Source organism: Balaenoptera musculus, chromosome X (assembly GCF_009873245.2).
Source record: "Balaenoptera musculus isolate JJ_BM4_2016_0621 chromosome X, mBalMus1.pri.v3, whole genome shotgun sequence".
In the NCBI taxonomy this organism is placed as follows: domain Eukaryota; kingdom Metazoa; phylum Chordata; class Mammalia; order Artiodactyla; family Balaenopteridae; genus Balaenoptera; species Balaenoptera musculus.
The window spans coordinates 43,099,455-43,115,275 of record NC_045806.1 but is presented as its reverse complement, the minus strand read 5'-3'; the positions used below and the strand labels follow the sequence as shown (position 1 = coordinate 43,115,275).

Genomic DNA, 15,821 nt, shown 5'->3' with positions numbered 1-15,821 from the left:
TAGCAACAGGGGTGCGGAGGGCAAACCAGAGAGATCCCCGCACAGAGGATCAGTGCCGACCAGCACTCACCAGCCTGAGATGCTTCTCTACTCACCCGCAGGGGTGGGTGGGGGCTAGGAGCTAAGGCTCGGGCTTCGGAGGTCAGATCCCAGGGAGAGGACTGGGGTTGGCTGAGGGAACACAGCCTGAAGGGGGCTAGTGCGCCACAGCTAGCCGGGAGGGAGTCCGGAAAAAAGTCTGGAACTGCCTAAGAGGCAAGAGACCATTGTTTCAGGGTGCACGAGGAGAGGAGATTCAGAACACTGCTTAAAAGAGCTTCAGAGACGGGCGCAAACCGCCGGCTAGCAGCGCAGACAACAGAGATGGGCATGAAAAGCTAACGCTGCTGCTGCAGCCACCAAAACTCCTGTGTGCAAGCACAGGTCACTATCCACACCTCCCCTCCCAGGAGCCTGTGCAGCCCGCCACTGCCAGGGTCCTGTGATCCAGGGACAACTTCCCCAGGAGAACACAAAGCACGCCTCAGGCTGTTGCAACGTCACTCAGGCCTCTGCCTCCACAGGATCACCCCGCCTTCTATACACCTCCCTCCCCCCCAGCCTGAGTGAGGCAGAGCCCCCTAATCAGCCACTCCTTTAACCCCCTCCTGTCGACATCAGAGGGCAACCTACATGCAGAGGCAGGGCCAAATCCGAGGCTGAGCCCCAGGAGCAGTGCAAACAAAGAAGAGAAAAGGAACTTTCTCTTTGCAGCCTCAGAAGCAGCGGATTAAACCTCCACAATCAACTTGATGTACGCTGCATCTCTGGAACACCTAAATAGACAACAAATCACTCCAAAATTGAGGTGGTGGACTTTGGGAATGAAGAGGAAATAGGCAGTCTACCTGAAAAAGAATTTAGAATAATGAGAGTAAAGATGAACAATCTTGGAAACAAAATGGAGAAAATACAAGAAACGTTTAATAAGGACCTAGAAGAACTAAAGAGCAAACAAACAATGATGAACAACACAATAAATGAAATTAAAAATTCTCTAGCAGGAATCAATAGCAGAATAACTGAGGCAGAAGAATGGATAAGTGACCTGGAAGATAAAATAGTGGAAATAACTAGAGCAGAGCAGAATAAAGAAAAAAGAATGAAAAGAATTGAGGACAGTCTCAGAGACCTCTGGGACAACATTAAATGCACCAACACGCAAATATAGGGGTCCCAGAAGAAGAAGAGAAAAAGAAAGGGACTGAGAAAATATTTGAAGAGATTGCAGTTGAAAACTTCCCTAATATGGGAAAGGAAATAGTCAATCACGTCTAGGAAGTGCAGAGAGTCCCATACAGGATAAATCCAAGGAGAAACATGCCAAGAAACATACTAATCAAACTATAAAAAATTAAATACAAAGAAAAAATATTAAAAGCAGCAGGGAAAGCAACAAATAAAATACAAGGGAATCCCCATAAGGTTAACAGCTGATCTTTCAGCAGAAACGCTGCAAGACAGAAGGGAGTGGCAGGACATATTTAAAGTGATAAAAGGGGAAAGCCTACAACGAAGATTACTCTACTCAGCAAGGATCTCATTCAGGTTCGACAGAGAAATTAAAACCTTTACAGAAAAGCAAATCTTAAGAGAATTCAGCACCACCAAACCAGCTTTACAACAAATGCTAAAGGAACTTCTCTAGGCAGGAAACACAAGAGAAGGAAAAGACCTACAATAACAAACCAAAAACAATTAAGAAAATGGTAATAGGAACACAAATATCGATAATTACCTTAAAGGTAAATGGATGAAATGCTCCCACCAAAAGACAGACTGGCTGAATGGATACAAAAACAAGACCCGTATATAGGCTGTCTACAAGAGACCCATTTCAGAACTAGGGACACAAACAGACTGAAAGTGAGGGGATGGAAAAAGATATTCCACGCAAATGGAAATCAAAAGAAAGCTGGAGTAACAATTCTCATATCAGACAAAATAGACTTTAAAATAAAGACTATTACAAGAGACAAAGAAGGACACTACATAATGATCAAGGGATCAATCCAAGAAGAAGATGTAACAATCGTAAACATTTATGCGCCCAACATAGGAGCACCTCAAAACATAAGGCAAATACTAACAGCCATAAAAGGGGAAATCAACAGTAACACAATCATAGTAGGGGACTTTAACACCCCACTTTCACCAATGGACAGATGACGCAAAATGAAAATAAATAAGGAAACACAAGCTTTAAATGATACATTAAACAAGATGGACTTAATTGATATTTATAGGACATTCCATCCAAAAACAACAGAATACACTTTCTCCTCAAGTGCTCATGGAACATCCTCCAGGATAGATCATATCTTGGGTCACAAATCAACTCTCGGTAAATTTAAGAAAACTGAAATCATATCAAATATCTTTTCCAACCACAACGTTATGAGACTAGATATCAATTACAGGAAAAAAAAACCTGTAAAAAATACAAACACGTGGAGGCTAAACAATACACTACTAAATAACCAAGAGATCACTGAAGAAATCAAAGAGGAAATCAAATAATACCTAGAAACAAATGCCAATGAAAACACGATGGCCCAAAATCTATGGGATGCAGCAAAAGCAGTTCTAAGAGGGAAGCTTACAGCAATACAATCCTACCTCAAGAAACAAGAAACATCTCAAATAAACAACCTAACCTTATACCTAAAGCAATTCGAGAAAGAAGAACAAAAAAACCCCAATGTTAGCAGAAGGAAAGAAATCATAAAGATCAGCTCAGAAATAAATGAAAAAGAAATTAAGGAAACAATAGCAAAGATCAGTAAAACTAAAAGCTGAGCCATAAAAAGAAATGAAATGTAGGTATTTGTAATGAGGTGGATGGAGTTAGAGTCTGTCATACAGAGTGAAGTAAGTCAGAAAGAGAAAAACAAATACAGTATGCTAACACATATATACGGAATCTAAGGAAAAAAAAAAAAAAAAGGCCATGAAGAACCTAGAGGCAAGACGGGAATAAAGACACAGACCTACTAGAGAATGGACTTGAGGATATGGGGAGGGGGTGGGGTGAGATGTGACAGGGTAAGAGAGTGTCATGGACATATATACACTACCAAATGTAAAATAGATAGCTAGTGGGAAGCAGCCGCATAGCACAGGGATATCAGCTCGGTGCTTTGTGACCACCTAGAGGGGTGGGATGGGGAGGGTGGGAGGGAGGGAGATGCAAGAGGGAAGAGAAATGGGAACATATTGTATATGTATAACTGATTCACTTTGTTATAAAGCAGAAGCTAACACACCATTGTAAGGCAATTATACTTCAATAAAGATGTTTAAAAATAAAATAAAATAAAATAAAATAAAAACAAAACAAACAAACAAAAAAAACTAAAAGCTGGTTCTTTGAGAAGACAAACAAAACTGATAAACCACTAGCCAGACTCATCAAGAAAAAAAGGGAGGAGACTCAAATCAATAGAATTAGAAATGAAAAAGGCGAGGTAACAACTGACAGTGCAGAAATACAAAGGATCATGAGAGATTACTACAAGCAACTGTATGCCAATAAAATGGACAACCTGGAAGAAATGGACAAATTCTTATTAAAGCACAACCTTCCGAGACTGAACCAGGAAGAAATAGAAAATATAAACAGACTAATCACAAGCACTGAAATTGAGACTGTGATTAAAAATCTTCCAACAAACAAAAGCCCAGGACCAGATGGCTTCACAGGCGAATTCTATCAAACATTTAGAGAAAAGCTAACACCTATCCTCCTCAAACTCTTCCAAAATATAGCAGGAGGAACACTCCCAAACTCATTCTACGAGGCCACCATAACCTTGACACCAAAACCAGACAAAGATGTCAAAAAAAACAGAAAACTATAGGGCAATATCACTGATGAACATAGATGCAAAAATCCTCAACAAAATACTAGTAAACAAAATCCAGCAGCACATTAAAACTATCATACACCATGATTAAGTAGGGTTTATCCCAGGAGTGCAAGGATTCTTCAATATATGCAAATCAAAAAATGTAATACACCATATTAACAAACTGAAGAATAAAAAGCATACGATATTCTCAATAGATGCAGAACACCTTTCGACAAAATTCAATACCCATGTATGATAAAAACTCTCCAGAAAGTAGGCATAGAGAGAACTTACCTCAACAAAGGCCATATATGACAAACCCATAGCCCACATCGTTCTCAATGGTGAAAAACTGAAACCATTTCCACTAAGATCAGCAACAAGACAAGGTTGCCCACTCTCACCACTATTATTCAACATAGTTTGGGAAGTTTTAGCCACAGCAATCAGAGAAGAAAAAGAAATAAAAGGAATCCAAATTGGAAAAGAAGAAGTAAAGCTGTCACTGTTTGCAGATGACATGATTCTATACAGAGAGAATCCTAAAGATGCTACCAGAAAACTACTAGAGCTAATCAATGAATTTGGTAAAGTAGCAGGATACAAAATTAATGCAGAGCAATCTCTTGCATTCCTATACACTAATGATGAAAAATCTGAAAGTGAAATTAGGAAAACACTCCCATTTACCATTACAACAAAAAGAATAAAATACCTAGGAACAAACCTACCTAGGGAGAAAAAAGACCTGTATGCAGAAAATTATAAGACACTGATGAAAGAAATTAAAGATGATACAAACAGATGGAGAGATATACCATGTTCTTGGATTGTAAGAATCAATATTGTGAACATGAGTATACTACCCAAAGCAATCTACAGATTCAATGCAATCCCTGTCAAATTACCAATGGCATTTTTCACAGAACTAGAACAAAAAATTTTACAATTTGTATGGAAACACAAAAGACCCCGAAGAGCCAAAGCAATCTTGAGAAAGAAAAATGGAGCTGGAGGAATCAGGCTCCCTGACTTCAGACTATACTACAAAGCTACAGTAATCAAGACAGTATGGTAGTGACACAAAAACAGAAATATAGATCAATGGAACAGGATAGAAAGCCCAGAGATAAACCCATCCACATATGGTCACCTTATCTTTGATAAAGGAGGCAAGAATATACAATGGAGAAAAGATAGCCTCTTCAATAAGTGGTGCTGGGAAAACTGGACAGCTGCATGTAAAAGACTGAAATCAGAACACTCCTTAACACCATACACAAAAATAAACTCAAAATGGATTAAGGACCTAAATGTGAGGCCAGACACTATAATACTCTTAGAGGAAAACATAGGCAGAACACTCTATGACATAAATCACAGCAAGATCCTTTTTGACCCACCCCCTAGAGAAATGGAAATAAAAACAAAAATAAACAAATGGGACCTAATGAAACTTAAAATCTTTTGCACAGCAAAGGAAACCATAAACAAGACAAAAAGACAACCCTCAGAATGGGAGAATATATGTGCAAGTGAAGCAACTGACAAAGGATTAATCTGCAAAATATACAAGCAGCTCATGCAGATCAATATCAAAAAAACAAACAACCCAATCCAAAAATGGGCAGAAGACCTATATAGACATTTCTCCAAAGAAGATATACAGATTGCCAACAAACACATGAAAGGATGCTCAACATCACTAATCATTAGAGAAATGCAAATCAAAACTACAATGAGGTATCACCTCACACTGGTCAGAATGGCCATCATCAAAAAATCTACAAACAATAAATGCTGGAAAGGGTGTGCAGAAAAGGGTACCCTCTTGCACTGTTGGTGAGAATGTATATTGATACAGCCACTATGGAGAACAGTATGGAGGTTCCTTAAAAAACGAAAAATTGAACTGCCATACCACCCAACAATCCCACTACTGGGCAAATACCCTGAGAAAACCATAATTCAAAAAGAGTCATGTACCACAATGTTCATTGCAGCTCTATTTACAATAGCCAGGACATGGAAGCAACCTAAGTGTCCAGCGACAGATGAATGGATAAAGAAGATGTGGCACATACATACAATGGAATATTACTCAGCCATAAAAAGAAATGAAACTGAGTTATTTGTAGTGAGGTGGATGGACCTAGAGTCTGTCATACAGAGTGAAGTAAGTCAGAAAAAGAAAAACAAATACCATATGCTAACACATATATATGGAATCTTAAAAAAAAAAGGGTTCTGAAGAACCTAGGGGCAGGACAGGAATAAAGATGCAGACATAGAGAATGGACTTGAGTACACGGGGAGGGGGAAGGGTAAGCTGGGATGAAGTGAGAGAGTGGCATGGACATATATACACTACCAAATGTAAAATAGATAGCTAGTGGGAAGCAGCCGCATAGCACAGGGAGATCAGCTCGTTGCTTTGTGACCACCTAGAGGGGTGGGATAGGGAATGTGGGAGGGATATGCAACAGGGAGGGGATATGGTGGTATATGTATATGTATAGCTGATTCACTTTGTTATACAGCAGCAACTAACAATGTAAAGCAATTATACTCCAATAAAGATGTTAAAAAAAGAAAAAGAAAAAGAGGCATCTGCTTCAAGGATGGCTATCTCCAATGAACACAGTGCCAGCCACAGGACTAGATAAAGAGCCAGGCCACCTCCCACTGAGGCTTCTTTGTTTTAGAGATCTTGGTTGGTTTTGATAAGTGACCATTTGGACTGATTTTTTTCTCTTTCCAGGCTTTAAATTCCTGCTCTTATGTTTTAAATTAACGAATAAAAAGTGAGCTCTGGAAACTCTAGGCCCCCACCCCTTGACCTAGTAAAACAGAACCCCCTGGTCTGCATGCTCATGTGTGTGCTCTCTTTCTGTGTGTCTCTCTCCCTCCCTCCAACCTCAACCTCACCATGTGGCCCCAGCTGTGCTGTGTAATTTCCAGGTTCTGTAAGTAATAAACCTGTATTTTTTCAAAGTTTCCTGATAGTTATTGCTGCAGGGCGTCTCACTATCATAATAAGAACCACACGGGGTAGTCCAGCCACAGCATTAGTTATTGATATTCTGAGACCAGCACACTACCTCATATAGTGAACTCCCAAAAGAGATGTTTATTTGGCTCTGAAATAGAGACATTTTATTAGTTTATTCACTCATTAGTTTCTCTTCCCAACTAGATATGCTATTAGATTATATGGATTGGGAGCAAGTACCAATAGCACCATTTGTAAGTGAGCTGAGGGACTAAAGAAGCCAGAATGAGATTAAAGCATTAGCAGTATAACCCTCCTTTTCTTCTTTCTCTTATTTATCCTTGTTCTTGCCTTCTCCAACTCCAAGAAACCATCTCCTATAGCCCTACTCCCAGAGTTAGTGCTGGCCCATATGGCATCTTTGTGCAAATTAGAAAAAAGGTGTCGCTTTGGGTGAATGCAGCCCTGCAGGCATACATGTTGTCAAGTAGACAATACTTTTATATAAAGTAGCAAAAGGTGCCCTTGCCTCAGTGCATAGCAGCCCCACAGTCAGAACGTACAGCTTGGCAAGTAAGGGTATGAGCTGGATTCCATTGCTTGCTTTTACCTTGGCTGGAAGCTGTGCATAAGCACAATATGCACTGTACACAGTGGTCCTACACAATCCTCAGTGATGCTTCTTCCTCACAACACCTTAGGTTCTTAGGATTCAAAAGCAATAAAATCAATACTAGCCTTGTAATAGGGAATAACAAACCTGACTCCATGTTAGATCTGTTTCTTTTACTTTAACCTTTGTATTCTATTGCTTTTGCTACAAGTTAATCACTAAAGGGATGTTGCCTATAGTTTAAGGTATACTTAATGGCCCATCTCTGGTAATCCTGTCCCCACCCCCAGGCCTGAATGTTAAACTAAAATACCTTTGTTCAGCTCAAAGGAAACATCCTGACCCAGCCCACCTATGAATGGCTGCCAGAAAGAAGAAATTAACACACCACCTTCCAGAATCTGGTGGAAACCAGGCAATATTTGCAACAGTTTATGGCCTTTTACTTTACCTCCTCACCTGTGCCCTCTTTGTTCTATAAAAGAAAATAGCATCCAGACCCCAGCAAGATGGTTCTCGAGGACACTAGTTCGCTGTCTTCTTGGACTCCCTGCCTCCCAAATAAACGTCACTATTCCCTCATCTCCCAATTTACTGGCCTGTTTTGCAGCAAGCAGAATGAGCTTGGACTTGGCAACAGTCCAATGCATGAATCCCCTCTTTAACATCTCCACCAAATAGTTATTCAGTTCCTGCCACAGAACCTCCAAATACAACCTGATTTCTCTTTGAATGGTTTTAACAGAAAATTCTTCCTTCTACTGAGTAGAAATCACCCTCACTGTAAGCTTCACTTACTTCACTGGGCCTACTTTTGTATTGGCTACTCTTATTGACTGGAACCTAGATGACCAAAAAGTAAGTCCATAAAAAGCACTGGAGAAATGGATGTATAATTGAATGGAGAAATGGATGTATAATTGGATGGACAAATGATTATCAGAAGATGGTTGAATACATTGGTTCAGCAATTGATATATTACATTTTTGAATAACAGAAATACCATGAAGCTATTCTTACTGTTCCTGGGATATGGCCTTGGATCTTCTCAGAAATCTGGCTTTATTAGTTTCCTATTGCTTCTGTAATAAATTACCACACACTTAGTGGCTTAAAACAACACAGATTCATTACCTTACAGATCTGGAGGTCATAAGTCCTTGGGACTCGCTGGGCTAAAAAAAATCAAAGTGTTAGCAGGGCTGTGTTTCTTTCTGAAGGGTCTAGTAGAAAATCCTTTTTTTAGCCTCTAGAAGCTGCCCACATTCCTTTGTTTGTGGTCCCTTCCATCTTCAAAGCCTGCAATAGCCAGCCGAGTCTTTCTCACATTGCATAACTCTCTGCCTCCCTCTTCCACACTTAAGGACCCTTGTGATTATAATTAGGCCCACTTGGATAATCCTGGATAATCACCCTATCTTAAATTCAGCTGATTATAATCTTAATTCCTTAGTCTAATTTTCCATTGCCATATAAGTTAACATATTCACAGGTTCTGGGGATCAGGATGCAGACATTTTATTCTGCCTACTACATTTTCCAAAGGAATGTCATAAGAAAGAAATGGTAAGAATTCATGCAGATGAAGAGTAATGACTATCACCTCTAAGTATCAAAAAATTGAGGTCAAATAATTACAGAAAAAATGTGTAAGAATGGAAAGCAGCAGTTCTCTGAGGATGGTGCCTTTGTGAGCAAATGACAAAGCCAGTGCTTGTATAGCCTCCTTACAGCACCTCACATAGGCACCTGGCCAACCATGCAGCACACTGTTAGCAAATGGTAACATCAAAAAGTGTAGGTAATATCTGAATGAATGGCTGAAATTTGGAGTCAACAAATATTTAAATGAGCAGCTGTGTTAGTTACAGCAATCCTCCTTCCTTGAATGTGAGACAACACTCTTCTAACATAATTCTACCACTTGGGACTACATGGAACAAGTCTAATCCTGCTTGTGACAGCCCCTCAGCTACTGAGGACAGTTATTATGTTTCCTATCCATTTTCATTCTAGACCAAATAACTTGACTTCCTCTAACTATTCTTCACACGATATGGGTTTTTTGACCCCTCAGCATCAGGCTCCACATGAGGAGCCTAACTTTGTGCCAGGTAGAAAAGAGTGGCAGTGCTCTGGGTAATTCCAAGCAGCTACACCAAATGAGGACAAGAAGCCTTTAGCACAGTAGCAAGGTTCTCTCCCTCACAGCTGCCTTTGGCTAGCATATCCTTCCAATTCTTCAAAAACAACTCTTTTCCATACCTGGAAATGGATAAGAAGAAACAAAAGGGAAGTGATAAATCAATCAAAACTATAGAAATACAAAGATTACTCTTAATCTTGAACTAGGAGGTAAATATGACAAAATTCATCCCAAATTCAAATACTCAAAGACCATCTTCTACAAAGATGAATAAACAGAGAAAATTTACCAGATACACGAAGAAGAACAAGTAATTTTTCAAGGAGAAATGCTCTGAGGAACCAGAGCAAGTGTCTACATACGAAACCTTTTCACTCCAAAGAACTAGAATAAACTTTTTAAAAGTATACTCTCAACAAGATCTAAGAGGACACTGAATCTATGAAAAGAGAACACTCCAGGATCTAGAAAGACTGATTTCTAATGAAAAAGCAGTTCCTTTAATAAAATGCAATAGAGGCAGTGAACAGTATATTAGATTATGACAAAAACTAAATCAATGATTCAAAGGCCACCTTAAGAAATTCTCCCAGAACTGAGAGGTAAAAGAAAGTTGAAGATAATGAATGAAAATTTGAGACCCAAGGAGAATAGATTCTGGAGATACACATACACACACACACACAGAATCAAAATGAGAGAAAAGGTAGAAGAGAAATAATAAATAAAATTTTCTCTGAGCCAAAGACTGAACCTTTAGACTGCAAGGACCCACAATATACCAGATAAAATTAAGGAAAACAGACATACATCTAGATGTGTAAAAAATAATTATTTATAGGGAAGGTAATATATTAAACAACAATAATCTGGATTTAAAAATCTAGATTGTTTTGACTAAAAATAGAAGAAGAAATAAACTAAAAGTATGCTGATTATCTCATCTTTCTTGAGGGGCAATTAATAGATCAGGTCCACCAAAGGGGTTGGTTAGCTAAGTAACAACTATATCCATATGGTAGAATATTATGTAGCAGTTTAAAACAATGAGGTAGATCTATACTTATATGGGAAGATTAGTAAGACTTATTCTTGAGAGAAAACAACAAGTTGCAGAGCAACGTGTACAGCATGACCTATTCATACAACAAAAAATACCAAAAAACCCACACTCAGTAAAAAGCTGTATTTTTATATGTGCATATATCATATATGTATATGCATTCATGTATTATTCATATAATTTAAGATTTTTAAAGAAAGGATGGTCAAAAACTTAATAAAAGTGATAAGACACACAAAAAAGATCTGGAAAGATACACTCTAAACTATAGTTATGGGACTTCCCTGGTGATCCAGTGGCTAAACTCCATGCTCCCACTGCAGGGGGCCCAGGTTTGATCTCTGGTCAGGGAACTAGGTCCCACGTGCCGCAACTAAGACCCGGTGCAGCCAAATAAATAAATAAATAAATAAATATTTTTAAAAAATAAACTATAGGTATCTCTGAGAAATAAGAATAGAGTAAAAGGGTTGTTTTTTTTGTACATACACACACACAAATATATATGAATACATACACACATATTATAAACATGTATTAATTTTGTAGTTAAAAAAAACTGTATGGGACAGAGTGGTTAAGGTGAGATAGAGGGGGTGAAGAAATGCCAGGAGAAATTAACTAAACAATGATTATGGGTGGTTACCACATTGCTCTTAGATTTTGATAAGTTAAGCAGAAAAAAGAAATTAGTGTACAAATTATATAATAATTAAGCCAAAATTAATTGATATAATGATCTTTGTACCCTAAGGAGAATACATATTTTCTTCAAATATCAGTGAATTCTTTACAAAAACCCATTATATCTGAAGCTGTGAAGAAAATCTCATTAACCTAAGAAAAGCAGAAATTATCATTCAGGTCACATTCTCAATAGGCAATACAATAAACCTAGAAATGGGCAATAAAAGGATAAACCAAACGAACTACAGAAAAGCAAGGCATCTGAAAAAAATGGTAAGCATTATTCCTAAAGAAAAAAACAAAACCTGGGTCAAAGGGAAAATAAAAATTGTAATTGCAGATTATTGAGGGGATAAAAAGATAGCTACAACACTATCTTTCAAAACTAATGGGATGTAGTCAGAACTGTTACTTAGAAGAAAATGTATAGTTTTGGAGCTTTTATTATGAAGTCAGAAAAAATTAACATAGACTAAGCATCCATTATAAGAAGCTAGGGAAAAACAACAAAATAAACCTCAATAAAATAAGAATAAAATTTTAAAAATGAAAGAAGATTTAATGAATTTTATTAAAAAGAAAAAGTTATACATTTACCCATGAGCTGGTTCTTTGACCAGAGGACTGAATGAATCTTTTATCAGGAAAATTGAGGAAAAGAGTGTATACATGCATGCAAGCACATGGGAGAGAGATAACACATCACACACAACATTTTGAATGAGAAAAGAAATAATTACAAAGGATTATAAAAGAATACCATGTACAATCTATAATAATAACTGTGCAAATATCCATGAAATGGATGATTTTTAAGGAAAATATAAACTACAAAAATGACTCAAGAAGAGTAACAAAACCTTAGTAGGACAATAACCATCAATGTTATTAGAAAATTTATCAAAGAATGACACACAAATGGCATCATGCCTCAATGGGTTCATGGGCAAGTTCTTCTAGGAAAATATAACTCCTGTGTTAAACTTAATACTATAGGAAAATCTCCCTAATTAACTTCCCTTATTAATTAATTAATAAGCTAGAGTAATCCTGGTACCAACTTAATAAAGGCAGCATCCTTTTCACCAAAAACTTATAATCTTATTTGTGATTATAGAAGCAAAAACTCTAAATAAAGTATAAGCACACTAAATCCAAGAGTACATTAAATAAACCATGACTAAGTTCAACAAAGTAGATGAATACAAAATAAATACAGAAAAAATCAATTTCTTTCCTAATATACTAGCAATAGATTTTAAAATTAAAGGAAAAAGGATAACACTCATAACATTAAAAAAAATTCATCAATACCCAAGAAAAACATTTTTAAGTCAGTGAGACTGATATAAAGAGAATCTTTTAAAACTTAAAATTGTAAAAGAAGACCTGCTAATGAAATAGACACAACATAACTGGCTTGGAAAGTTCAATATTGTGAAATCTGTGAATTCTCCCTGAATTAATCACAACAGGCTATTTTTGAAAACTTGACAAAATTATTCTACATCTCACCTGGAACAATTAATGTGTAAGAACAACCATGAATATTTTGTAAAAGATTAGTAAAGAGGCAATAAATGTATTAAAAGCTATAATAATAAAAATGGCATACTACTGATTTTAGAATAGACAAACATACCAAAGAATAGAAAAGACCATAAACAAATCCAAGTATATGTAATTAAAGATGTCATTTCAAACCAGTGGATAATGAAAGACAATAAATGGTATTAGAATAACCAGGTAATCATGGGGGAAAGGTGTATAAATGCTGACACCAAAACCAAAATAAATTCCAGATAAAGATTTAAATGTGAACATGAAACTATAAATGTTCTAGAAAAAATTCAGAGAAATATTTATATAATTATGACTGAAGAAGGCTTTTCTAAGGAAGAAACAAATCTTAAAATCATAAAAGAAATAACTGATAGACCTGACTACTTAAAATGCCAATGTTCCTGTACATCAAACCAAAATAATACATTAAAAACTTTCACTTAACAGAATGCAAAAAATACAACATCCTATGTTGCTAAGATTATAAGAAAAGAATCACTTTCATTCAGTTCTGGTAAAAGTACAAATGGGCATGACACTTCAGAAGCATAGCTGCCTATACACACAAAAATTTTAAATATGCATTGTTTTGATCTAATACTTCTATTTCTAGTAATTTATTCCAGAAAAACATGAGTACAATTATGACAAATGCAAATGTATGCATGTTCACAACAGGGTTATTATTTTAAGAGCAAAATCTGGAAATAAGCTAAATGTCCATTAATAGGAGGGTGGATAAATAATGACAGTTGAAGAACAGAAAACTATACAGTTGACAAAACTGATGTAGAAAAATGTCAATTTAACTGGAAAGATATTTGCAATTACATGAGCATTGTTACATGAGAAAAAAAGCAAGTCACAAAGCACTATGAAGAAGACATGACAATCCTAAATGTATATGCTCCTAACAACAGATTTTCAAAATACACAAAGCAAAAAAATGACAAAATTGAAAAGAGAAACAGAAAAATTCATAATTATACTTGAAAACTTCAGTACTCTTCTCTCAGTAACAGAATTAGTGCACAGAAAAATAACAAAAATAATAAGGAAATTAACAACAACATGAATCTGACATTTTATAGAACACTCACTCCATCCAACAGCAGCAGAATACACATTCTTCTCAAGTGAACATGTCACCAAGACAGACCATATCCTAGGTGATAAACCTAAAAATTTTTTAAAGAATTAAAATCATACAAAGTGTTTTCTTTGACCACAGTGGAATTAAACTAGAAATCAATAACAGAAAAATAATAGTGAAACCTCCAAACAGTTAGAAATTAAACAACACACTTCTAAATAATTCAAGTTGTTAAAGCAGTGCTTAGGGAGAAATTTATAGCATTAAATGCTTATATTAGAAAAGAAGGCTCATCCACCAGAGGGCAGACAGCAGAAGCAAGAAGAACTACAATCCTGCAGCCTCTGGAACAAAAACCACATTCACAGAAAGAGAGACAAGATGAAAAGGCAGAGGACTATATACCAGATGAAGGAACAAGATAAAATCCCAGAAAAACAACAAAATGAAGGGGAGATAGGCAACCTTCCAGAAAAAGAATTCAGAATAATGATAGTGAAGATGATCCAGGACCTTGGAAAAATAATGGAGGCAAAGATCAAGAAGATGCAAGAAATGTTTAACAAAGACCTAGGAGAATTAAAGAACAAACAAACAGAGAAAAAGAATACAATAACTGAAATGAAAACTACACTAGAAGGAATCAATAGCAGAATAACTGAGGCAGAAGAAAGGATAAGTGACCTGGAAGACAGAATGGTGGAATTCACTGCTGAGGAAGAGAATACAGAAAAAAGAATGAAAAGAAATGAAGACAGCCTAAGAGACCTCTGGGACAACATTAAACGCAACAACATTCACATTATAGGGGTCCCAGAAGGAGAAGAGAGAGAGAAAGGACCCGAGAAAATATTTGAAGAGATTATAGTCGAAAACTTGCCTAACATGGGAAAGGAAATAGCCACCCAAGTTCAGGAAGCACAGCAAGTCCCATACAGGATAAACCCAAGGAGAAACACGCCGAGACACATAGTAATCAAATTGGCAAAAATTAAAGGAAAAGAAAAATTATTGAAAGCAGCAAGGGAAAAATGACAAATAACATACAAGGGAACTCCCATAAGGTTAACAGCTGATTGCTCAGCAGAAACTCTACAAGCCAGAAGGGAGTGGCATGATATACTTAAAGTGATGAAAGGGAAGAACCTACAAGCAACATTACCCTACCTGGCAAGGATCTCATTCAGATTCGATGGAGAAATCAAAAGCTTTACAGACAAGCAAAAGCTAAGAGAATTCAGCACCAACAAACCAGCTCTACAACAAATGCTAAAGGAACTGCTCTAAGTGGGAAACACGAGAGAAGAAAAGGACCTACAAAAACAAACCCAAAACAATTAAGAAAATGTTCACAGGAACATACATATCGATAATTACCTTAAACGTGAATGGATTAAATGCTGCAACCAAAAGACAGAGACTGGCTGAATGGATCCAAAAACAAGACCCATATATATGCTGTCTACAAGAGACCCACTTCAGACCCAGGGACACATACAGACTGAAAGTGAGGGGATGGAAAAAGATATTCCATGCAAATGGAAATCAAAAGAAAGTTGGAGTAGCTATACTCATATCAGATAAAATAGACTTTAAAATAAAGAATGTTACAAGAGACAAGGAAGGACACTACATAATGATCAAGGGATCAATCCAAGAAGAAGATATAACATATATAAATATATATGCACCCAACATAGGAGCACCTCAATACATAAGGCAACTGCTAACAGCTATAAAAGAGGAAATTGACAGTAACACAATAACAGTGGG

General features: G+C 36.8%; 1 protein-coding gene across 1 annotated transcript in view; it reads right to left on the bottom strand.

The window, feature by feature from the left end:
• CCNB3 (cyclin B3) overlaps positions 1–15,821 on the bottom strand; it is a 78,099-nt gene that overhangs the window by 9,325 nt on the left and 52,953 nt on the right. The window lies entirely within an intron of this gene.